We start from the raw sequence: 25,339 nt of genomic DNA, 5'->3' as shown, positions 1-25,339 counted from the left end.
GATAAACCAAAGAGAGAAAGGTGTAAGAGCCCACAACAAATATATGCGTGATGTTTTCCTTTCTGTACCTAGTCTAAATCTTATCCCAACGTCTCATGCAGAAGAGCATGGCATGAAAGATCAGTTTAAGATATGAATCACTAAGAGTGATATCTCTTCACTATGTTATTTATCATTCAACACTATCATCTTTATTTTTCCACATAAGTGGTCAATTTATTTCTTAAGGTTTCAAACTGTCTAGACTTCAGCAATTTCCTGTGGCAATGATTTCATCAGTCTAATTACATATCATACAAAAAAACCATTTCTTTCAGTAAGTTTTGAATTTCCCAGCTTCTAATTGATTTGAATTGCCATGCCATAAGAAAATTATATTTTCTAGATAACTGCATTAGGTTTGAATGGCCAGGTTTGGTTTTTCCGAGAAGTTCTAGACACTGGTAGAGCTATCAGGTTCTTCTCCTGCCTCTTCATGAAGGAGTCTTCTCCAGTGCTCGATACTTTGCTCAGCCTTTTCTGAATCCCCTCTATGTCAGACTTATCCTTTCCAAAAGGGAATGACCAGTGCTTCATCCAACACCAAGATGAGACTGCAGCTGATTTACATAATGACTTTATTGTCAGACTTTTAAAAGCACAAAATTAGTTCACTTGGACTTTTTTTTTTTATTATTTTTAGTAAAAAATCACCAATAGCCTAATAGCCAAAAAAAAAAAAACCAAAAAAAAAAAAAAAAAAAAAAAAAAACACCAAAAAAACAGAGCTGGAACTGCACAAGGTTACAGCAGAATATATCAATTTCATTTCAGAAAGCAGAAGGTAATAACAGCTGCTGAAAACTAGATGTGCTGCATAGAAGAGGAGGGTGGTAGTGGAGGAGGATTTATCGTTATTGATCTATTTATCCATTTATTTTTTTTTACCTTTGTTACTATGTTCTAGTAATAATTCACTGATTTGGAGATTGAAAATGTGGAGAAAGCAGTCTTATTTGGTTGATATGGCAAAAACATATTATTTTAAATATTATTCCCCTAGTGATTTCTTGTCAGCCTCAAACAGTTAATGCTTAGAACTGGATGGTTTAGAATTGCCAGAGTGAAGGAAATCCCTTCAAAAACATGCAAAGCAAAATAAGGAGTGATTAGTTTCTGCCTTTCCGTATGCAAGAATGAGGGGGCATTGCATGAAATTTAAGGCAGTGGTTTCAGAGCAGCCAGAACTTCATTGCATAGCTCAGAGTTACACTTTGGAACTTCTTTCTGCAGGCTACTGAACATGCCAAAATGTTCACAAATTCACATTTACAGAAGAAAAATCTATAAGAGATTATTAAACACAATGATGCCATCTCTAGCTCAGGAAATTCCTAAACCATAAGTCACTGGTTCTGGGAATACATACAAAAAATGCACTGCATGTTTTCTACCCTTAAGCTCTTCCCTACATATATGGAGATATATATGTTAGTAACTACTGCAAAAACAGCATAAAGGTCTAAGCAGTCACTGACCACACTCAGTATGGTTTTTCCTATCATTTATGTTTTACACCAGAGAGGATTTGAGTCCTGGGAGAGTTTTCTCCTTCTTTCCTTATCTGTTTCTACTACTACTGTCATTGACATTACTATCACTTTTTCCATTAATCACACCATTATTATGAATCACAACAGTCTTTGACATTGTCTTTCATTTCTATTAATAATTTTGCTAAATCTTAAGTAGCATCATATGTCAGGGGAGAACTTCACAGAATTATTGTGTTAAGCACTTAGTATCCACATTAAAGTCTCTGAAAAGCATATGAACAGTATAGACCAAGCACATAAGCAGCAAATATGAAGTGGAAATGTAAAATGAAGTGGTTCAGCTCACATGAGACATTATGTCAGGTTGTTTCAGTCCCAACTAATTGACATCACTGCCAGAGACTAGAACATTTTGTAGCATTTTGTAGAAAAACTACAAAACCGATAATCTCTGAAACTGAGCTGCCTGTAACAACTGCACATTTCACTTCCATGTCCCCTTCTCTCAGATCATGCAACTAAGCTGCTCTCCAGTTGTCAGGACTGCAGCTTGTGCAAGCTATTAGTCATGGTCTCATCCACATCCAAAGCATTTTTTATTTGTGGGACTGGGTTTTTGGTATATTTGGGGATTTTATAATGACAAGCAGCACAAAGTCATGTCAGAGATGTGAGGGGAAGAATTATTTTCTCCTGTAGCTCTGACAGATGGAGAATGAGGCTGTGCCACAGCATCCACAATACCTAAGCTGACCAAGATAACCCCACCATAGCTCAACAAGATGAGCTAGGACATTTCTCATGACATTAAAAATCGTATTCCTGACAATCCTGTCATTTGAATTTGCACACCAATAAAATGTCATACACCCCTCTCAAAGGCACTACTCCAAAGTCCATGGATAGTAAACGGAAGTTTTCTCTTGTCTTCAGCCAATCCTATATCAGTTCCCAATTGCTTCATAAACAGCAGAATAGCTTCCAGAGTGACACCAGTCCAACTGGATTTTATGAAAACAAGTTTCAGGGCTGAAAAACTCTAGAGGAATTTAATAGAAGAAATGTTCCCAATGGCCTCTGATGTGCCAGAATCTTAACCACAGACTTTTCTGTAAAAGTGAAGGAAATCCCCTTCAAACAGATAAACCTAAGGAGCTCTATATTGGGATGCCCACTTCAGGACATCTTCAATAGCCCTAGCTTTTCGAAACTTTTAAAGTCTTTGCCTCTCAAAAAGGGTGCTAGAAACAAAACCATCAGAAAAGCAGTGCTCAAATCAGAGGTCTGGTCCCATGAAACAGCCTGTTATTGCAGTAATGTAGGAGTTTTGCAGTTCTGTTCATTGGGATTGTTTTTAAACCAGAAAAAGATGTGAAAGAGGGGGAAGTTGTTCTGTACTACCTGTCCTATTCTTTGCTCCAGGTTTGTCACCATTCCAGCTGCTGCTACATTTTAATTCTAAACCCACAAAAAATTAAACATAGTCTCAACAGAGGGCATCAGACCATCTTGCATCCCAGAGCAGGGCTTGATTGGAATGTTACTGTTACCCTGCAGTGCTTGCTCTTGAAGAGTGAGTATCTCACCCTGCCATGCCAGTCAACCTTTTCATCAACACTAAAGAGTCCAGGTCTGAGCATCAAGCCAGGCTTTCAATCAGGATTTATTGCCATTTTGCTTCAGAGGCTGACAAGTGGGCTTGAGCACATTTCAATATGCTGATTCTTCTTTACAAAAGCAATTATGAGCAGAGAAGCACAGAACAACCTCAACTGCTGGAAAAGCCCAATTGGACTTTTGATTTAGTAAGAAGTGCTTAGCACCGTTAAGGAGAGCTACCAAGCACCTTGCAGGACTTGGTCTTACAGTACTTTAACAGAGCCCTGAGTTAGAACAAGAAAAGACCTTTTCTTTTTAGTTACTATTTTTACCTGCAATCACATCATCGAGCCTAAAGAGCAAATTCTCTGAATTCATTTCCCATTGATAAAAAAATAGCTATTAGTAACTTCTTTTAGCATTGCAGAAGTATCAACCATCTTAATATCAGCCCATTTGAAGGCTATCCCAGTTTGGGTCAGCATGACTTTTATTCCCTTGTCCTTTGTTGCTGGACCAATTACTGCAATATATTATCTTTGTTAATGCTGAATACAAATACCAAAATCCAGAAATGAGCTGAACTATCTGAATTTGTTTCCTTGCTAGTATCATGTGTATTAAACTCAGCAGTGATTTTGGAGCATAAGGCATGGGCAAATGATGCTATTTCGCTGAACCTCCTTTAGGATTAACGAAGGGAGGCTGTTTTCAGCTGTGGGACAACCCCTTGAAAGATACCAATGAGCAAAGCTGTGGTAATTCACTTTCTCCCCCGTGATTTTCCCCCAAGGCCCAGCTTACTGTCTGCTATTTCAGCTGTGCTTTTCCCAGCCTCCTTATGGCTTCTCTGAGCTGCCACCCACTGTTCTGGACCTATGGGTTGTCAGTCTGATGCTTCTAACACATTCCTCTTCCTACACTTTCAGTGGTGTTAATAAGAAAAGCAGCAGTGCCCCATTCCAATAAGGCTTGCATGACCTTTAATTATGCTGGCCATAATACTAAAGCAAGGTCCCCCAGAGCAAAAAAGCATGAGCTGCTATACTTAGTCACACACGGATATCTCGCTGTGCCTGTACTGAGTCATATTGCCTGTGGGTCTAGTGTAGGACAAGTTGTGTATGAGAACTGTGTCACACATTTACTGCTAGATCCATTGACACCTAATCTCTTCCCAGGACCTTGGCTTCTTGCATGTAGATATGGGACAGCATAGGTGTCCTCTATTCAGCACCAAGGTGACATTCAGTATATGAAGGGAGGAGAAAGGAAAATTTTTCTAATTTATTTCATAAAGAAAAAGTTCTCCACTTCTTCCTGCACTCAACTAAGCCTCCTCCACATTTGATATTCCATGGCATCCCTTTTATAATGGTTGACAAGTTGACTCAAGGCATATAAATCCCTAGGGAAACATTTTTTTCAAGGGAAAAGAAAAAAGGAACCCATCTTAACAGTACCCCAGTATGCATATCAATAAGAAAACTTCAGCAATCACTTCCTGGATGTAATTACATTCATCTGCATCTGTATCTAAGTGACCTGTCAAAGTGTCAAAGAATCTAGTTAGGAAGTAAAATTCCTTGCTCATAGCAGCAGCCCGTGTCAGCACCTGCACTTCTCCTGTTTTCATTTTAGCTGTAGAGAAATTGTTGAGGCTTGCAGTTAAGCAGTGTGTACGGTGTATAGTTGCAAAGGTGTCTATCTTAAGAGTGTAAGATCAAACCCTAACATGATGATATTAAATCCAAGCTAAACGTTCCTGAGGGATTTGAGCAAAGCCAGGTTAATAAGGAATGCTCCAGAAAGGGTTGAATTTCACCTGGCATGGGAAGAAGGCAGTGTACTAGAATGCTGGAGCAAGGCAAGAAAAAAATCTTTCCACATTAGAGCAAAGATATAATTATTATGCTGGCAGCAAGAATATTTCTGCACAGGAAAATTCATGATGGTCAAGGGCCATAAATTGCAAATTAAGCTAATTTCACAAGTTAAACTCAATAAATTAAGAATCACATCTTCCACCTCCATGACACCACTTGACATCTCCCTGGGTAAATGCCACTGATCTGTGACAGTCACTGGTGAATCCCAAATTGGAATTTCCCTTTTGTCAACCCTGAGCTGTACAACTGAGGAAACAACAGAGGGAAAAGAATGTGAGTAACAGACAGCAGCTCCACACTAAAGTGGGCAATAAGCATCAGAAATGGTCTGAGGCTTGATCTAAGAAATCTAATCCAGTGTCATTCAGAGGTTAGCCCTGATCCAAACTACAAGGCTCAGGGGAACTTGTATTGTTACCACTCTTGTGTGCTTGGACCATAGTTAACTTAAAATACAAGTTATTAGCTTCCTCCTGGCTTCCCTTGATCACCATGGGAAGGCACTGGGATTCAAAAATCCATTGAAGACATTGATTTTTAAGATCAGGCCTACTGAGGTACCGTGAGTGTAGTCTGTACAACCTATATGTTCTCCCAATCCATCCCCTGAGATACTACGAAGATCAAGAACTAGCACTGCCCAGGTTCAGAAAACAAGCTGGCTCTTATCTGGTCTCATTTCTCAATATCACATATAGCCTGAAGGTGCCTGGAAAACTATCAGTGTGAACCGTAGTTGGGAAAGTATGAACATTCCTGTCAGAGAACAAATGGACTTGGAAGAAACTAGCATAGTGTCATAAATAATTTTATCCTGGGCTCAGAGCATCCTATATAAAAGTTTCATTTTCCCTCTACATCATTCCCCAGCAAGATTGTAGATAAATTCCTCACACCCTATTCCGGGTAGAGAAGAAATTTTGCTCAAAACCCATACCAAATGACCAGTCAGAAATGGCAAGCCAAGGGGAAAATATTACTGACCGATGTGCAGAAAAGAGCATCTTCATAAAATATAGCTAGGATGGGCTGATTCTGAGCACATGATGTCATATAAGGGGACATAAAATTGCTTTCTGCATAAGTAGAAAGAGTAAGGATTGCTGCTGCACTCAAAAGTTCCCCAGCACTCTGATGGGATGTGAGCAGAGAACAAACTTCTGCTCGCTTCTGCTCAGCTTGACAGTAAAAGAATGGACCTCATGTCAGTGGCTGCTGCTCTCACAGCATTAGGTACAAATTAAGTTGAGGTGAAAGGAAAAGAGGATGTCTCCTGCCCCAAAACCAACTGAACTTACATTAATAAAGATATTTGCTTTGATGAAACCTGGAAATAACATAAAGTTATCACACTGACACCATTTTTGGTCAAAACATCATGTTTGTCACAACTGGAACACTTTGCAAGTGTATCAGGATTTTGTCAATAACTTAAGTACAGGCTGAATGCTTTAAATGGTCTGTTTTGTGTGTTGCTTTTTAAACACTACTTTTCTCTTTTGTTAGGATGACATTTTCCTAAATATCTTTTATCTTTTTTCCGAAACACTGAACAGATAACTGGAATATTTTAGTTCTGCTAGAACTGAATTTTGTTTAGTTATAACTGACATTTATTGTAATCATTTTATGATATACACTGAAATTTTGCTATAATTAACAAAATTTTTCATAATTTTGATTTCTGGCTTTCTAGTCAAATCTCTTTATAATAGGAAATTTACCATAAACTCACTGACATTTTCTTTCTGGTGGGAGGTTTTGTGAAATCATTTTCTCTTAACCAATTGCAGCTTCGTCACTGTTCCTAGATACTTACTTCAGTACCTTAACTACTTCACATGTCAGTATGACAGCTATTGCTTCCAGCTCTGCTTTCCTGCTCTCCAGTGCTGTGCCCCACTCAGAGATGCCATGGCTCATGCAGATTACTCTGTAGAAATTAGCACCATTTCGGTTCATGTTTCTCGTAAGTAAAGGATCACCTAAATTAACACCAACTCTGCCTGTGAAAGGATCCAAATATACCCGTTTTGAAGGATAGAGCCATACTTAATTTGAAAATCTAAAGTAGTAAAAATAAATATTTTTATTTTTAGAACATTCAAGTAGTATCTCATGCATAATTATTTAATCAAGTCAACACCACCTTCAGTTATCCCCATGGTATTCAATAAGCACTGAAGACTGGATGTTATAATCTGCTTAATGAACTCCATGTGGTTTCTTCAAGAGATCTCTGATCACTAAAATAATGAAGGCTGATGTAACTGGGGGAGAAGGAGCAGACTGAGAAACTGCTGGCCCTGTGATACACAAGCTGAGCAGAGCATGCCTATTAATTAATTACATGTAAGACTCTGAAAAGCATTAGATAATAACAATTCTAAAAAGCCAGCTGAAGCCCCCAATATAAGCAGCAGCCTCTGGACAACAGGATCCAGCACACGGAGAAGTCAGATCAACTGCAAGTTACTGCAGTGAGGGGCAAGAGGATGTCAATGTCATGATTTGGGACAGTACTGTCATGATTACTGTAGCATTTTTCTGTCATCAGTATTATGCAATATTCTAATGGGTTTGCTCAGTGCTAGGTAGGGGTAAAATGGATATAGCGAAGAGCAAGAAACATTAACAAATTTTAAATGACCTATTGATTAGAAATAAGGTATTAGTAATCAGCTAAAAATTATCTCACTTGAGTATGTTAATTTTCACATAGCTGATGGTGGTTTTGGTGAAACTGAATGTCAAAGCCCAGTCATGGTATGCTACTGCCAGGTAGGAAATTTCTACTATTGTAACAGCAGTAAATCATTACATTATAGGTGGGAGAAGACTGAGTTGGAGAGTTTTCTCCTTGATGACAGTTTATAAATGCCTATTTCATCCTCCTTTATTCTTTTTATACATATGATCTTCTGTATCCAGGACACTCAGGGATATGGCAGATTTGCCACAGCTTAAAATCCTTTTGTCTTTCTAGATGTCTTAAAGATATCACTGCAGTTCCACTTCATAATTCCATTGCTAATTATGCAGGCATGACACAAGATTTGCTAGGTGAAATTCTGTGTCACATATTTTGAAGGACACAGGACTTGAAAGCTAAAGTTATTCTTTTCCTGCTTTGATTTGTTTCTTGTGTTATCAAAATTCACAAGAGCAGACAATACGAGGAGGGTGCACGATCCAGAAGATGAGTCTTCAGTTTTACAAAACTGTCGTGGTTTAAGCCCAGGCCGTAAATCAGAACCACGCAGTCCACTACCCCCCACCCCCCACACCTTTCTTCCCTCCGCTTCTGGAGGGATGGGGAGGAGAATCAAAAAATGCAACTCCCACGGGTTGAGATAAGAACAGTTTAATAACTAAGGTATAACACAAATCACTACTGCTACCACTAATAGTAATAATGATAAAGGAAATAACAAGCAAGAGAATACAACCACTCACCAACCGGTACCTCGCCCCCACCCCGCAGTGATCTAGCCCTTCCGGGCACTCTCAATTCTACCTCCTGGGCATGACGTGCTATGGTATGGAATACCTCTTTGGCTAGTTTGGGTCAGGTGTCTTGTCTCTGCTTCATCCCGGCTTCTCCTCCTCCCTGGCACAGCATGAGACTCACAAAGTCCTTGGTCAGTCTAAACATTCTGACCAGCAACTGAAAACATCGGCTTTATCAGTATTTTTCCCAGGCCAAAAGTCAAAACACAGCGCTGCACCAGCTACTAAGAAGAAGAAAAAAACTGACTGCTGCTGCTGAACCCAGGACAGTATCCACCCCTTATTCCATACCATTCACATCATGCTCAGATCCCACATTATCCATATACCCTCACTCTCATTTCAGTGCACTGTTATCTTAGTGCACGGACCAATCCCTATAAAGCTGCTGAGTCCATTTGGTCCATGATGGTGGGCTCCATCTCTTGTAATAGTCTTTCAGAGCAGGAGAGGCTGTGTGCAGTGTGCACACTCATGAATAACCTGGGCAATAGTGTCTATTGCTAAGTCCACCCGTCGATCATGAGTCCATCTCTGTGTTGCATCTCTGCCCTGATGGCCTGAAGTGTCATGGGCCTATCAGGCTCAAAATAATTCACCCTCCCCTCCAGCAGTTTCTGCAACTTGTTGTTGGAGACTCCATACAGCTGCCTTCCATCTCCGACGCTTCCAAAGCACTTGGAGGGGCCCAGTGAACTAGATACTCGCCCATACTGTCCCACGCACCATGACACTCATGGCTGTCCAGCCTTGGGGAAAACCTCTTGGTCCCCCTATATCGTCGTCTAATCCCAGGCAAGACCCAAACCTGACTCTGCTTAACTCTCGGGATCAGACAAAATGGTCGTGGGTAGAACACACTCTGTGTGTGTGCCAACATGGTGATCCCCATCACAATCAGCAGGCAGGTTCCAAGGGTACCCAAAGGCCATTCAAAACCTTCAGAACTCTCAAATGCTGCTGCTGTACTTGTCACTGGGGCTGGTGCAGCTGCTGTGCTTGCTGGCTCTCTCACCACCAGCTTCTCTTTTTCTGAGTCCAGATCTTCCTCCTCTGCCTTGCTGGAAAGTGCTGCGGGGTCTCCTGCATCCTCCTGGGGCTCAGGCTCACGGGGCTCGCTGGACGGCTGCTGGGGAATGCTCTCGGCCGCTGCGGGGCTGGGCTCGGCCGCGGCGCTCGGCTCCTCCGCCGCCTCCTCCCGCTGCTCGGCAGCCGCCTCCTTCCCCTCCTCGGCAGCCGCCTCCTTCCCTGCCTCCGGCCCCGCTCCCGCCGCCGCTTGGTCCCCGGGGCTGCTCTCCCGGGCCGCTTCGGCTGCCGCCAGCTCCCGGGGCCGCTCCCCCTCGGCTCCTCGGAGCCTCACGAAGACAGAGGCGAGGATGAGGGCCAGGACAGTGAAGAGCAGCAGGACGGCCAGGTACAAGTCTGCAGCCACGTTCATCTCACCCTGCTGCCAGAGTCCCCCCGTATTACAAGCCATTACCATAAAGTACAATGAAACAAGAACCTTAGCCCAAGGCCCACACTTGATAAACACTAACACAGCAAATACCGGATCTAAGTAAGCTACAGCACACTGAAACTGTGGCATCAAGAGAAACAACTTTGAGAGCCAATAAATCAGCATTGTGCCTTGGTCAGATCTGTTGTTATCTCAACACTTCAAGCCCCACATTGGGCGCCAAAAAAAGAACTATCGTGGTTTAAGCCCAGGCCGTAAATCAGAACCATGCAGTCCACTACCCCCCACCCCCCACCTTTCTTCCCTCCGCTTCTGGAGGGATGGGGAGGAGAATCAAAAGAATGCAACTCCCACGGGTTGAGATAAGAACAGTTTAATAACTAAGGTATAACACAAATCACTGCTGCTACCACCAATAGTAATAATGATAAAGGAAATAACAAGGAAGAGAATACAACAGCTCACCAACCGGTACCTCGCCCCCACCCCGCAGTGATCTAGCCCTTCCGGGCACTCTCAATTCTACATCCTGGGCATGACGTGCTGTGGTATGGAATACCTCTTTGGCTAGTTTGGGTCAGGTGTCTTGTCTCTGCTTCATCCCGGCTTCTCCTCCTCCCTGGCAGAGCATGAGACTCACAAAGTCCTTGGTCAGGGTAAACATTCTGACCAGCAACTGAAAACATCGGCTTTATCAGTATTTTTCCCAGGCCAAAAGTCAAAACCACAGCGCTGCACCAGCTACTAAGAAGAAGAAAAAAAAACTGACTGCTGCTGCTGAACCCAGGACAGTAACTAGTACTATGAATAACACAGTTATGATTTTGAGTCTGGATTTACGGGGTCAAGAGGCTTCTGGTTCTTGAAAAGGATAGACAGAATTGTTAGAGCATCAGAAAACTACACAAAGTTTTGTGCAAGGCAGAAAGCAGCTGGGGAGCGAACAGACTGTTTCTTGGGAAATCAAAGGTAGTTTTTCACTACTTTCACTGAAGAAACTATGGCTTCTTGCTCCTCTCCCCTTGCCCTGCAATTCTATTCTTCTACTCATCCACTGGAGCCATGACTTCTTGCCCCACATGAGACATATCAGCCTCTTTTTAAACCAGCTGCTCTCTATTTTTACATAAATGCAATAAATGAGCACATTCTACAGTCATTATCCAGCACATCAGGTTAAGAAAAGCCTGTTACCTATTTAGGACTGAGTTTTCAAGACATCGTGACAAACTCCAGGCACCAATAAACAGACCCATTTTCCAGGTGTTCTTCCAGATGAAATAATTTATGATCATAATAATAATCATAATAGTTTATGGTCTGTGTGAACTTCTATTGGCAATTACCATGCTCAAGCAAACTAGTACTGCACAAGGTATGCATGAATAGTTCTGCAGTCACCCTACACAGAGCATCATTCTCTTATTTGAATTCACACATCTTTATGTCAAAATACATTAAACTACACCTCCATGCAAACACTAGTACAAGTATATGGGTACAGTCAGGATCATACATTAACAAGTCAACATTATTTACATGTGAGTATATAAAACTACACGAGAGACCACATATTATTCATCTACAGGTATACTCATGATTGCACATATTCCAGTGCAAACACAATCACACACAAGCCACAGTCAATCATAGCCGCAAATGAAAACAACAGAAAGCTACACTCTGCTCCATGTACAAAGCCAGAAACAGTCACATTATAGCACTTGTATTGTCCAACTGAACCACGCATGTGAATCATTTCAGTTCCAGCTTGAACCTCTGAGCATAGTAAATAATCCCTTTCAAGCCTGCAGGACATGAGCAATGAAGACAACAATGTCAATGATATAAAATTAATAGTGCAAAATGGCAATAAAATGGCAAAATCCCAGCACTGCCCATAAAAGCATATTAGCCTGACTTGTAGTTACTCTTCTTTTCTGGTGAAATTAGTTGGTTTCTCAAAGCTTATGGGAAACACTAACAGTAATGAAGCAGAAAAATGATGAATGTTAAAAAATTAGGGTGATCCATAAATGGTTATAAACTTGCCCCTCTTTGTTGCCCATGCACTTTTGATGAGCTTGCAAAGTTTTAAACCTCTTAAATTCAAGACAGAGCAGTTTCATTTCTTTCAAGCTACAGTGGAAATAATTTCCTTATCTATCATTTAGAATGGTTTAATACTTTCATTAATCCACACATCATAAAGCAGAAAGTGATTTTTATATCTATTCCAATCATTCATTGTGCCTCCCTGCAAATGGAAAATGGCTGTTTTCTGCTGATTCTGAAGTTAAACTTAAGACCAGTATCTTCACAAGCCAGGCTAGTTGTGAAGGCAAAGATTTAAAGGCAGACAGAATAGGTGCCATCTCTGTTCTGTTTGTAGTGGACAAATTGATGACTTTTGATATCTAGCAGGACTGCTAATTCACTTGCAAGGAAATATTGTCCTGTCACATTTGATAGAATCATGTAAGACACTGGTTAGAGTAACAGTGATCTTTTTAGCCATATGCACCAGGCACCCTCTTACCAACAACTGGGTCCTTGTCTTTAGATGTAGTGTCCTCACCCAAGCAAAGCATGACAAATCATTTCAAAAACACATTGACAGAACTGGGAGGTGGCTGGGTACAAACAATCCAGATCTAGTTACCTGAAAAGACAGTTGGTATGGGCTCCAAGCAATACAGTCCTAGTTGTAATCAATGGCATAGGTAATAATCATGTTGCCAACTAGGGATTTCTTTTATTGCTCTTAGAGTTTTGCTTTCCATCCACCATCCAACCATTCTATGAATCTCCACCCAAACAGTGGATTTTTTTACTTAGTCTTTTCTTGTCTTTATAAAAAACCATATCTTCACCAGGTATCTACTAAGCCATCAATTTGATGATTTCAAAAGCTGTTGAATTGCTCAATTGCTACTTTCTTTAGCTTTTTCTGTTTGTCAGGCAGCAATTTTCCCATACTGTGGGCTTTGACAGCTCCAGAACTGATCAATGATTTAATAGACAGAACCTTGTTATTAATGTCTCACAATGGTATCAGTTTAAGCCTAGATCTATAGAGCATCAGAATTTAAGCACTTAACACAGAACAAGTTATCAAGCATCCCCAGCAATGTCAATAGGATTTTGTCCAGCTCTCTTAATGCACCCAGAGCTGGCTCAACACTTCTCAGAAACATACAAAAATTCAATTTAACACTCTATGGATGATCTGTACCTGTCAGGAGAAGGTCAGAGCTTCCATGAAGAGTGTAAAGAAGAAACTGAAGTTAAACTTGCGTGTACCTGTTGACACCACAGACAGTAGAATCCTGCAGGGAATGATCCCCTCTCCAACAGCTGATCTTATCCCACACATCAGACTCTAATTCAGGGCTAGTCTGACTTTCTTTTGCTGTACTCAGGAGATAAATATCAAGATAACTACCACTTTCTTTCTCCCAGCAGGCTGCAGGTCTTTACCTAAATTAAGACCTAACCTTGGCTGCCCTTGTTACGATTCCTATCAGGTTGAAATCAAGTCCATACAATGACGCATAACAGATTCAGTATTGTTACTTTTGTCATATGAGGGTAGGGGAAGCAGCACAGGCAGCTCATTGCAGTCTTCACTTGCAGCCTGGCTGTATTGTGTTTTGGCAGTGCCTCAGGGAGGAGGAGAAAAGGCTGACGAGAACGCGGCATGAGGGACAAGGCTATTTCCTTTCAACCCTCCAACAAACCCAAACCATAACACAACACACACACCCCAGATCAGAAGGCTAGGCTTTCAAGATCGCTTTTCTGAATTTAGGTGCCCAGGAGCTGACATTCCTCAGGTCAGCTCTGAAAGTTCACCAAAGCTGCATGTTTCTGTGCAGATGTGCTCTGGCTTGTGCAATTAGACACCTATTGCCTTTCAAACTACAAGAAGTTTTCCATTTCACATAGATAAAATGAATGTTATTTAGATCCATTTGGTTGAGGTGGGTATCATCGTCCCATCTCCTGCAGCTTTTTTGCGAACATTTCCAAAGAGTTGAGTAGTAGAGACAATTGCACTTATGTTCCCAAGTACATCAAGAAAGAGAACCAAAGCCAAACAGGAGTCTAACTGGGGGTACGTCAAATATGCGTTAAATGCTCATGAGTCATTCATGTTCAATGGCAAGCATCTTTGAAACCACCAGCCATCCCAAAGAACATTGTGAAGGTGTCCAGCCTATTGAAGTTTATTATGCATCATATTTAGAAGCTTACTACTTTGAGCCCTTCAAGATATTAGCTTGTGAGTAACTCTGATATCAGATAGGCTCTGCAGCTGAGAACCAACTTCACTCTGCCTGACTTTCAGTTTCAATGGAATTGCATGCAACGGCAGAAGAGGGTCACATCCTTTTAATATGCCCTTAGAAAGCCTTTCAATGTCTTCCCCATTTCTCTTCCAAATAAGTTCAAAGCATTTGTCAGTGGCAACCAATGTTATTCCTTTTCCAAAAGGTCTAATCCATATGTCAGATGGATTATTAGTAAGGCGAATCCACCACTATAGGTCATAAACACAATATTTTTTGCCAAACACTCTTTGCCTTCTGATAAATTTTTCATTTTTTATTCTAGTACACTGCAACACTTTTCTTAATGTTGAGCTAGCAAAGGTCTTATTTGTTTTTCCTGGATAAGATAGGTGGTTTTTTTAATCTGCATCCCCAGTATGATAATGTGAAGAGCACAGAGATGAAAAATTGTTTCTTTCCTTAGAAGTACTGAAGGGAACAACTATCATTACAAGATATTGGTGAAAAATTAGCTTTTCTAACTCCCACACTAATATTTAGTAAACCTTGGTGAAAGTCATAAACATGAGAAGTAAATTTTTCCAATTTATTTTTTTGCTGAAATGCTGCAGACATCGGAGTGAAAAGACAGCATCCCTTCTGGGAGGCACATTGCAAGTTTAACATTAGTGTATTGTTTGCTTTTCTAATGGTCCATCCCCACTCCCTAACCCTTGCGTCACAGGTGTCCTACCCTCTCACATCCATCCCACATTCACTCCAAATGACCCTGCAAATCAGGAATGGGTGTTTAACCTCCAGCGATCTCAATGTGGGGCAATTTTCTTGGCTTCTCGTGAATTCAGAACAGGACTCCCTAGTTTCTGCAGCACTCTGCATACTCTCTGCTTTATAGTGGTTCACAAAAAACCCCAAACAAATAGAGCAGTTCATTATGTGTTTGTTTCAGGTTTGAAGGTATGTCAGGATCACAAAACATCATTCAGTGAACTGAAACCTGAGAAAACTGAGAAAACGAGGACTAAGATTAGGTTAATTCTGTTTATCTCAAAATGCTTCTACATTATATGATCTTACTGAACATGGCAGTGATCTTTCCAGATACAAGGGATGCATCTCTTCCTAGCACCATCTCATGTCATGTAAACTTAATCCGCAGCCATCCTGAACTGCTGACTAGCAAGCAAGATGATCAGAGCATACGGAAATACAGTGTGTTACCTGAAAATCCGCCAGAAGTCCTTAGTGTTGATATCCCTGCAGGATAACTAGTCTATTTTAAAGTTTGGGTTTTTTTTAATGTTTAAGAGTTTTCCTAGTTCTGCACTAAAGTCTTTCAAAGGTCTTTGTCAAAACATTTCTCTTCAGATTAGTTGCATCTGGTTTATTATTGTTCTCTCTTACTTCTCCCACACTTTTCCCAATGTACAGACCCCCTTGTGGATAAAATGTTTCCAAGCAATTTTTCAGCCTTGACAAATACAGGGGATTTTTCTATAAAATAAGAGTTTGTGCAGAATGTTTCACCATCCTTTAGAAATACAAAAAAATGATTTGTTATAAAAAAGGCTTAGTGATTCAATCTTATCTGGAAAGTTTCTCCTAATTTTCAGGGCCAAAGTTTAGTTTACATAACTAAAAGATCACTTTCCAGAGACAAACACACACACATATAAATAAGCATATAAAAATATTTGCATAGGCATATAAGCACATACACCCACATGCCCAGAACCACAGAAGAATACTTTGTCATTGACTTTCATGTGATTCGGTTTTGACACTACTACTGGTTTTTATAGTTCAGGATTTGTCAGATAGATCATGGCACTAAAGAAGTCTGGGTAAGAAGCAAAACAGACTTGTTTCCCAAAACGATGGCTGAGGGAATTCTTTGTTGACTGCCACAAACACTTATGCCTGAGAAACAGAAACCTCTAGTTATGACTCTCTGATCTTTGAGTCACCAAGACAATGCAGAGGATGGAAAAGCCATTCCAGAAATGGACCTTAAGATTTTATTTTAAGTGGCTAAAGAAAGCTCTTCCTGGACAGATTTGTCCAAGAGTTAAACATCTCTTTCCTAAGCACAGGAGAGTGTCCAGAGCTGAAGACTTTCAGTCTTACCCCGGAGATCTATGAAAATAAAATCAAAGCCCCCTACTGATGTCAGAGAACTTTGGCTCAGCTGTTGCCTTTATCTCCAGCAGTGTAACCCAACAGGACAACTTCCTCCTACCTGCCCTTTCTTTGTTTTGGCATACATTTCCTATTAGTAGGTGCATAACTAAAAAATCCATGGGTAGTTAAGCAGTTACTTTCGATTACTAACATTAGATGAGACAAATCCCACCCAGAGAGATTAAACAATTTGTCAAAGGAGAAAAGTTGAGGCTCAGCAGGTGCCCATATCTGACTCTCCTCACTCACAGCACGTCATCTAGTTCTCTGAGTCACCCATCATTTGGTTTATCACCTCAAGCTGTAAGGGAACACACCATCAGAGCTAAGCACTCTCCAGTTTGGTTCCTCCCAACAGCCACACCAGGGGTCATTACCCAGGCTCACCTGCAGTCCCCTTATTACCACATCCCCCTCCCTCTGCCCTGCCAGCTGTGTCCATCTCTGTACGAGAGTGAGGCTTGACAACTGCATTTCACTTTGTAATTGTGAATGGGTTTTCCCCTGATCTTACATTTGAAGCAAATGATGATTTGGATCTATTTAGAATGTAAAACAGAATCAATAATAACTCTCAGTTGGCTTAGGGACTTGGGAATGTGTAACTATTTAATGCATATTTAGACAGTTTATGTCATCAAGCTCTGTCCATCCAACATGAGAAAGTTTCAATCCAGCAGTGGTGTTGATATTATAAATTGGCAAAAGAGAAGCAGAGATTGATTAAAAGGATTTTTTTATTGAACCATAACCTCACCACATGGCATTTGCTAATGAGCAAGCTTCTCTTTTGTCTTTTAAGTAACATTTGCTCATGCATCACTTCTCCACTGGATATTCTCTTAAATGACAGGGGTTGTACAAGCAATATTGCAGTTACTGAAAGATCACACAGAATGGATCATTCTGACTGGAGATTTACCACAGTTCTATTAATGGCCTGTCCGCAGGCATGGAAAGTATTTAGTAGCAATAACAAGAATGGCAGACCTTTTGTTAGACTGGAAGGATAGTTTGAGCATCACAGAGAGCTAAGAAAACATTCCTCAGTATTTTAATGTAGCTGGTGATGATAAGGACAAGGTTTTCACGTACTGAACTAGGAAAAGTGTATAAAAAGAGACTGATTTTCAGAGGGTAAACACAGGATATTTGTTTTAAGGTTGTTCAGATTTTTCAATAAAAGAAACCAAACAACCAAGGCTGCCTTGGAAATCTTCGTGAAGAGATTTATCCCAAAGTATTTTTACTGTCATCTTCTGATATGTTACTAATATATACAGGTACAATCTAGTAAGCAAGAATAAAAACTCAACTTTGTTTGAAGCAACCAATGGAGAAGCAAACAGAAAATTCCGAAATGGTCTGGTTGTGGGAAGAAAGAGCCTTATAATCTCCAAGTATAGAGGAAGAGAGGGATAAACAGAAGGGATATAACTTGTATCAAGAAAGAATTAAAAGGAAATAATTCAAGTGGGAAAAAAGATGTAATCATTTTCAAAAGAACAAGAGAAAGGTATCTCAAATAAAGCCAAATCAGCATCTGATACGTTGAGTTTTACACAGTATGACTGAATTACTTGCTGATATAGCAATTACAAACTTCCAGTTAAAAAAAAAACTAAAACACAACAATTACTAGTCAGCTGTAATTAAACCCTCACAATAGACTTGCTGCAAAAAGCGGGGAACATAAATCAAAAGATAAAAGTTGCATAATTCAAGACTGGAAAAATCTACAGTAGAAAAATTAATCAGAAAAAGGACAAAATTATGATTCTCATAAATTGCTACACTGCGACCTTTCAGAGAACTGCAAGATAAAAGAGATAGAAAACGATGTCATTGTCACGCAGGTAAAATAATTTCTCACATCAAACAGCTACATGGTTTCTTTATGACAGTTAAACAAAAGAACACTCAGAAATCATGTACATCTGAAAGACTGATGTCTCCTTGAGCCAGAATTGGTTGAGACCTTCCAAAAGCATAAAATTTGTATACAGTGGTTTGGAAGAGGAATAAAGAGCATGGCACATACATATATATATATATATATAAAGACTAAGGACCTCTGAAGGTCTGTAACAATAGACTTTCTGTAAATCCAACCCATTGCTTTGCTGGAGCTATCCAAGTTTCCTTCATTCTTGTGTTCCAAAAAACTGATGAGGCACAGATGACTGACTTGCTTCATGCCTTACAAGCCTGACTGTCTCTGTGTCATTTCTGATATGATAGTTAAAGGCAATCCACCAAGATTTTTAAATATACCACCACTAGTTCTGCATTTCTGGAAAATGGAATTACAAAAACGGAAGGAGCAGATGCTGCTCAAAGGCAGCTTCACTGAATATGGAAAGGCACTGGGGCCAGCCAACATGGATAAGGCTGCGCCTTTATCATCATGGTCCAATCCTGGGTGATAAAATAAACTCTATTATAAATTGGAGGAGCAAAGCCAGAGGTTAAAAAGTGCCAAAAGCCATTTTGTGAAGAAGGGGAAGCAAGAGTAAGTGTTAATGAGTTTGGACACCACAGCTTTGAGCCAATAAGTACTCTGAGACTCTGCATCAAATTGTGCCTTTGACTTAGCATTGCTCCAAAAGGGTAGACCATAGCAGCAGTAAATCTACCCATCTTAGCAGATATGCTCTTGAGTCTCCACACACATTCAACTACAATCACATTTCTACACATGTGCAAATACAACACAGCTATCTACAACCCATTGCACTTACATATGTTAAGAAAAAACTGAGCACTCATATAGACACTAATGTATCCCTCCTAGAGGCCCAAGCATAGAGTAATGTTTCCTCTAACACCTCTGCAAGTTCCTGAATTGGGGTTTAACCCTGATGGGAAGTTAAACCCTACACACTTGCTCCCATTTACTCCCCCACCCCTCTGGTGAGATGGGGGAGAGAATCTGAAGAGTAAAAACAAGAAAACTTGTGGGTTGAGATAAAGACAGTTTAATCAGCAAAACAAAAACTGCACTCAAGATTAATTACGGAATTAATTCCCTAATTCCAACCCACAGGCTAGTGTTGAGCCATCTCCAGGGAAACAGGGCTCCGTCATGCAAAATGTTTACTTGGGAAGACAAACACCATCCACAATCACTCTGAACATCTTCCCTTTCCTCCTTCTTCCCCCCAGCTTTTACTGCTGACCATAACGTTACATGAAATAAGATATCCCTTGGGTCAGTTGGGGCCAGCTGTCCCAGGTGTCCTCTCCTAGCTTCTAGTGCAAACCTAGCCCACTCAATATGAGAAAGTAAGGGAAATGGAAAAGGCTTTAATGCCTATGTAAGCACTGCTCAGCAATAGCTAAAGAATCCCTATGTTATCAACATTGTTTTGATCACAAGTCCAAAACATAACACCATACAAGCTATAGTGAAGAAAACTGACTCTTTCCCAGCCAAAACCAGTACACTGAATAACTCTATTTTCGAAATGAAGTAAATTGCTAGGAAGAAAAAGTTAAAATCTCTTTGCAGTTTATACTGATGAAAATGGCTGAACACACCACCCTGGTGACAGCTTCTCACCACCCACCAAGCAAACTTAGGGCAGGCTGTGAATTCCGCAATTTCACTCCATGTGCCACTGCAGTTCGTGCAGGTTTTGGCGTACCCTCCTCCCAAAGCAATGAGTAATTCAGTCTCTTAGCCTCGTGTCTGAGCATGTCAATAGAGATTACTATCAGTTGCAAGGTCAGGTCTCAAGATGTGGCTATTAAAAATGGGGGTCATATCGCAAGCATCACCCAAGAGCCATCAGAAGGTAAAGACTGTGTACAGTCTCTCTTGAGTTATTCTCAACCCAAGCCAGGTTCAATACTAGTCACCTACAGCTGAAAGGTGCCACCGTTCATTAAAAATCTTGAGAGCCAATCCGTCTATCAAGCAAGGAAAATATTGAACACGAGAGAAGGAGAAAGATTAACTCTCCTTCAGAGTCTGTACCTGAGAAGAAGAGCGTCAACAGATCTCCCAGGCAGCAAAACAACTAAATGGAACAATTCTCTGTGCCAAAGGAGAAACTGAGCTTTGCAACTGACACAGGATTCAGTTGCTTCAAATATTAAAAGTACTACAGTGCTTGCATTAAAGTGAATAACAATATAGATTTTCTTTTACAGAAGAGAATATATTTTCTTAGGTTTCTAAAAGGGAGCAATGGCAGAAATGCAAATAAGAGTCCAGAAGGAAATCAGAAGATATCAACTTTTTTGAGAAGGTTTTTGAGGGTTAGGGAGGGGAGGAAGGCTGATAGGTGAAAAACATTTAAGACCATTCCTCTCAAAACTAAAACCATGTTTATGGTTTTTAAAAATGTTAATGTCCATCTACTGCTTAAATTTTATATTTCCACTCTTAAACAAGCAGAAGCAAGTTATCACATCTTTCCTCTCTCTGCTGCTGAGGTTAGCTTTATATACTTGTGCAGACTTGTGCTGTGTGTATGGGTTTGCCTGTCTTCCTAGCAGCATTTTGATATGGCAGCATTTTGATATGGCAACATGTTGATATGGCAGTCTTTCTCATCCCAACTAGGAAATCCGGGGAAATCAGCAAGATATTCCACCCTTACCAGCAGCACTGGCAGACCTGAGAAGTGGTTTAATGCCTCCTTCAGGGAAAAGTGTGTCCCTTCCAAAGGCATAAGAGAACCCACCTGAGCGGCTGAAATCCACAAGGACAGGGTCCCACAGCTCACAGAAACCCATTTCACACCCAACTGCCATCCTTCTCCCAACGAGATCAGCAAGGATTTAATTTGTGTCTTTCTACACCAATTGTACTGAGCCCTTGGGACAGAAGAGAGCAAACACCGACACCACCAGCCTCATTTGAGAAACACAAGGGATCCACCGGTTGCACGTGTCTGACTCTAGAGAGTTACGCTCACTTGGTGCCAGGCCAATTATTTTTGTTACAGGCTGTAATTCCACTTGATTATAAAAAGCTAGACCCCAGCTTCTTTCCAATCAACTGAAAACAAATTGATGATTTTTGATTGTGCCAAGAACATGACATATTTTGTGCAGAAATCTTGGGTTGGAAATCAGGAATAAATCTAACTTTTTGCAATATAAATAGCACACTAATAAAAAAATCATATTTATTCCAATGGTAGAAGATTTTTGTACCAAGCCTGTGCTGCTGAGTATACACTTGCTTTGATCTTTTTCTTTTATGACACAAACATTAACAATATTGTAAGAAAAGTAGATTAATAATTTATTGGAGATGAGCTGAATATTTTTTTCCTCCTTTGTGTATAAGCAGCTTGGCAACAAAGCTGTCTAACTTCAGGATCAATCTTACCCTTATTTTCTATTATATACTTCCTGTTGTTCCCAAACAAGATTAATTTTGTTTTGTGCAAGTCACTGAGCAATCTCTACTAAAATATGATTGATTTTGAATTTATTTTCTCTCTCTCCTTCTCTCCCTCACTTTATTTTATTTTATCGGTGTTAATAAAACCACAGTGACTTGTAAAATTCAATTTAAAATTATTTTCCACCTAGAGAGGTTTAGACACTTTCTCCTCCTCTTTTCACAATGGAGTTATTTCTCACAATGATTAGAAAGCAGATCTTTTATGCAACACGTTTGTAAAACAAATATTCTGGAAGGACCTAAAGAAGGAAAGCATCATACTTCCAACATAAATCATCACAACAAAATAAACAGTAATGAGTATTCTTGAGTGAATCCTTCTTTTTCATTAATACATTTAATTCAAAATAAACAAGACATCATTAGTAATTTTTATACTGTTTGCAGAATTTGGGGGGGGTGTTGGAGAGTGTTGAAGATTTTTCTCATTTAACATTATTAAGTGGTTCTTGTCAAGGTGGTAAAAAAAGTTGTTGATGTAGAGAATGAGAATTTCCTTTATGTGGAATATCACCTGACATGAAACTGAGCAGAGGGAGAAGGTTGAAGGTTTGTTTGGCTTGGGTTTTTTTAAAATCTAATTAATTGCCCATCTATAACATTCACATTTTCTCACTTTGCACATTTGACTACAAACCTAGGATGACATCTTTTGTTTATTTTTCCTAAACTTAGAGTAACATGGACTTTCATAGTTTTCAATTTCAGTTTCTCTTTGTATTATTTTGTTTTACAGGTTTTAGTCCCTGAGATTAATGTTGCTCCACTGAACACAGAACTGACTGAAGCATGTTTATAAGAAAGAAAACTACTGTTCATTTAAATAGCCATCATTTGAATCATGCGTCCAAGCTATAGTAGTCTAAGGGAACCTCCTAAACATTTACAGTAAGAAGACAGAACTGGTTTGAACTGTTCTGGAAAAAATACAGATATTAATGTACTTATCTGAAGAATATTACTATTATCTCTCTGGTACATAACTGAACAACATATGTTATAATCAGGTGCAGAAAATATTAGAGGAAAGGAATATGTATGCTATGAATAAGACGTTGTAAAGGTAGCTTTGATTTGGTGAGAGTGCCTTAGAAGCACAGACACTGATTGAAAGGTCACTGGTTTTCCAGCAAGACTACTCCTAGTCCAAAATTTCAGAAGAACTGAAGTATTGACCAAATCATTTTCATTCTTCAACTGTTATTTATTCCTATACCCCTAAAGCTGCAAGTCAGGAGTTACAATGCATCCAAAGGTATTTTTAAGCATCAAGAGGAAGTGGTCACTTGACCTGGAGAGGGTATAGTCATTTTGTAAACAATCAAGAACAAGAACTTGAAGTTAGCCCTGAACAAAACTATCCTTACAGATGAGTTTCCCCAGACAAAATGCCTGTTCAGCATGAAGGCCTGTCAGGAGCATATTCCCTTTGTTGAAACTTTCAGTGAAACATTATTGAAATATTTCATTCTGAGGCAGTCCAAATATTTGCATATAGAATGGTTTAGGTTGGAAAGAACATTAAAAAACATCCAGTTCCAACCTCCCTGCTGCAGGCAGGGACAACTTCTACTAGATCAGGTTCCTCAAAGCCCCATCCAACCCGGCCTTGAACGTTTCCAGGGATGGGGCAGTCACATCTCCTCTGGGCACCCTGTGCCAGCGCCTCACCACCCTCACAGTAAAGGATTTCTTCAAAAAGGATTTTGCTTCAATAAGACAAATTGATTCTTTTCAAATACAATATAATGAAGGCAAATAACATTTCCCATCAGATAAGAAAAAAAAGAAGACAATATTTGAAAGAACGCTTCCATTACACAAAAAAATGAAATGTTTCTGCTTTCCCCAGTGCAGAAAGAAACCAAATCTTTTACTCTCAGGATGCTCTACTAGATGAATTATCCTGATTTCCTTGGATGAAATCTAATAGCCATCAATCTGGAAAATCAAGATGGCCAAGGTTCTGGTCATCTGGAAAAATGAAGAGGTTCAGGCTTTACTGTAAGAACTGCAGATAGTTCCTGATTCCACTCAGTTCAGAAATACTGGCAGAAGGCTTTCTCATTGTTTTATTTCCTCTTTAGTCTCTAGGATAGCAGGGCAAGAAAGACAACAAGGGACAGAACAGAATTACTGCTGTTCTGAACAGGCATGCACAGCTCACATATATAGGCAGTAGACAGACAGAGGGGAAATAAGCCTCTCCATAAATGTATATTCAGCTTGCACTATCTGTATAAGGGCTTTGATTCATACCCAGATATCAGGATTTTCTCTTCTGTTTGCTGAAAGGACAGGACAGACACTGCAGTCAGCTCAATTATAAGGAAGCATCACTCCCAGGAAGTTCAGTTTAAGAGGTTTTACTGCTAATACATTGAAACACACTAGAAAAATTACACATGTTTAAATTATTCCACTGTCAACTTCATCAGAATTCAATGCAAAGCCATCTTAACCATGTCTAGAGTAGAAATGCATGCTGAGTGTAGATCAGATATTGGTTTCTGTTTATTTTAACTTTAGAGACAAAATATTCTCTTTGTTAACGGGGAAACTAACCTATTTTTCACTTCAGTCAAGGAAATTGCTTTTTATTTCCAAAAAGGAAGAAGATCTAGAAAGAGAATCAAATAATCAGGTAGGGCTGCCAGCAGCATATGGCTTTGAGCAGGCAAAGGGAGGCTATTTCTGAACCTGTGCAGCTGGGAGAAGGTCTTTTATCAAGATGAAATACAAAACTTGTTTTGAAAACTTTACAATATTTCATCTGGGTTCAAACAAATGCTGCTGACAATAAGACACAAAGAATTTACATCTTCAGAGCTAGGTGTGGGAACTGCACAGAGAGATACAGAGCTGTTGACTCTGGGTTATTCAATATAACCCATTCATTTCCAAAGACTTACACAAGTGTCCTTCCCATTTGGAGCATGCTTCAGAAAAGAGCCTTCCTTTCTCTACATATTTCTCATTGCTTTTCAAACACTGCTCATTTACAGCTCTTCTTACAGAAGCTGGTCCTGTCTTTCTAATATCCAATGATTGGTCTGATGTTTCCAGAAGGGATTTAAGGACCTTAATCCAGTTGAGAGATGAGCCTTAAAAATTCAGATGGTTCAGAAAAGTGTTCAAAATCCTGTTTACCTATCATAGATTCATAGAATGGTTTGAGTTGGAAGGGATCTTAAAGCTCATCCAGTTCCAACCCCCCGCCACAATCAGGGACACCTTCCACTGGACCAGGTTGCTCCAAGCCCCATTCAACCTGGCCTTGAACACTGCCAAGGAAGGGGCAGCCACAGCTTCTCTGTGTAACCTGTGCCAGTGCGTCACCACTCTCACAGTAAACATTTCTTCTTCATGTTGAATCTAAATCTACTCTCTTTCAGTTTAAAGCCCTTCCACCTTGCCCTGTCACTGCCTGCCCTTATAAAAAGTCTGTC

The sequence above is a fragment of the Psittacula echo genome (genome assembly GCF_963264785.1).
Source record: "Psittacula echo genome assembly, chromosome: 6".
Taxonomy (NCBI): Eukaryota; Metazoa; Chordata; class Aves; order Psittaciformes; family Psittacidae; genus Psittacula; species Psittacula echo.
This window is presented reverse-complemented; position numbering follows the sequence as displayed.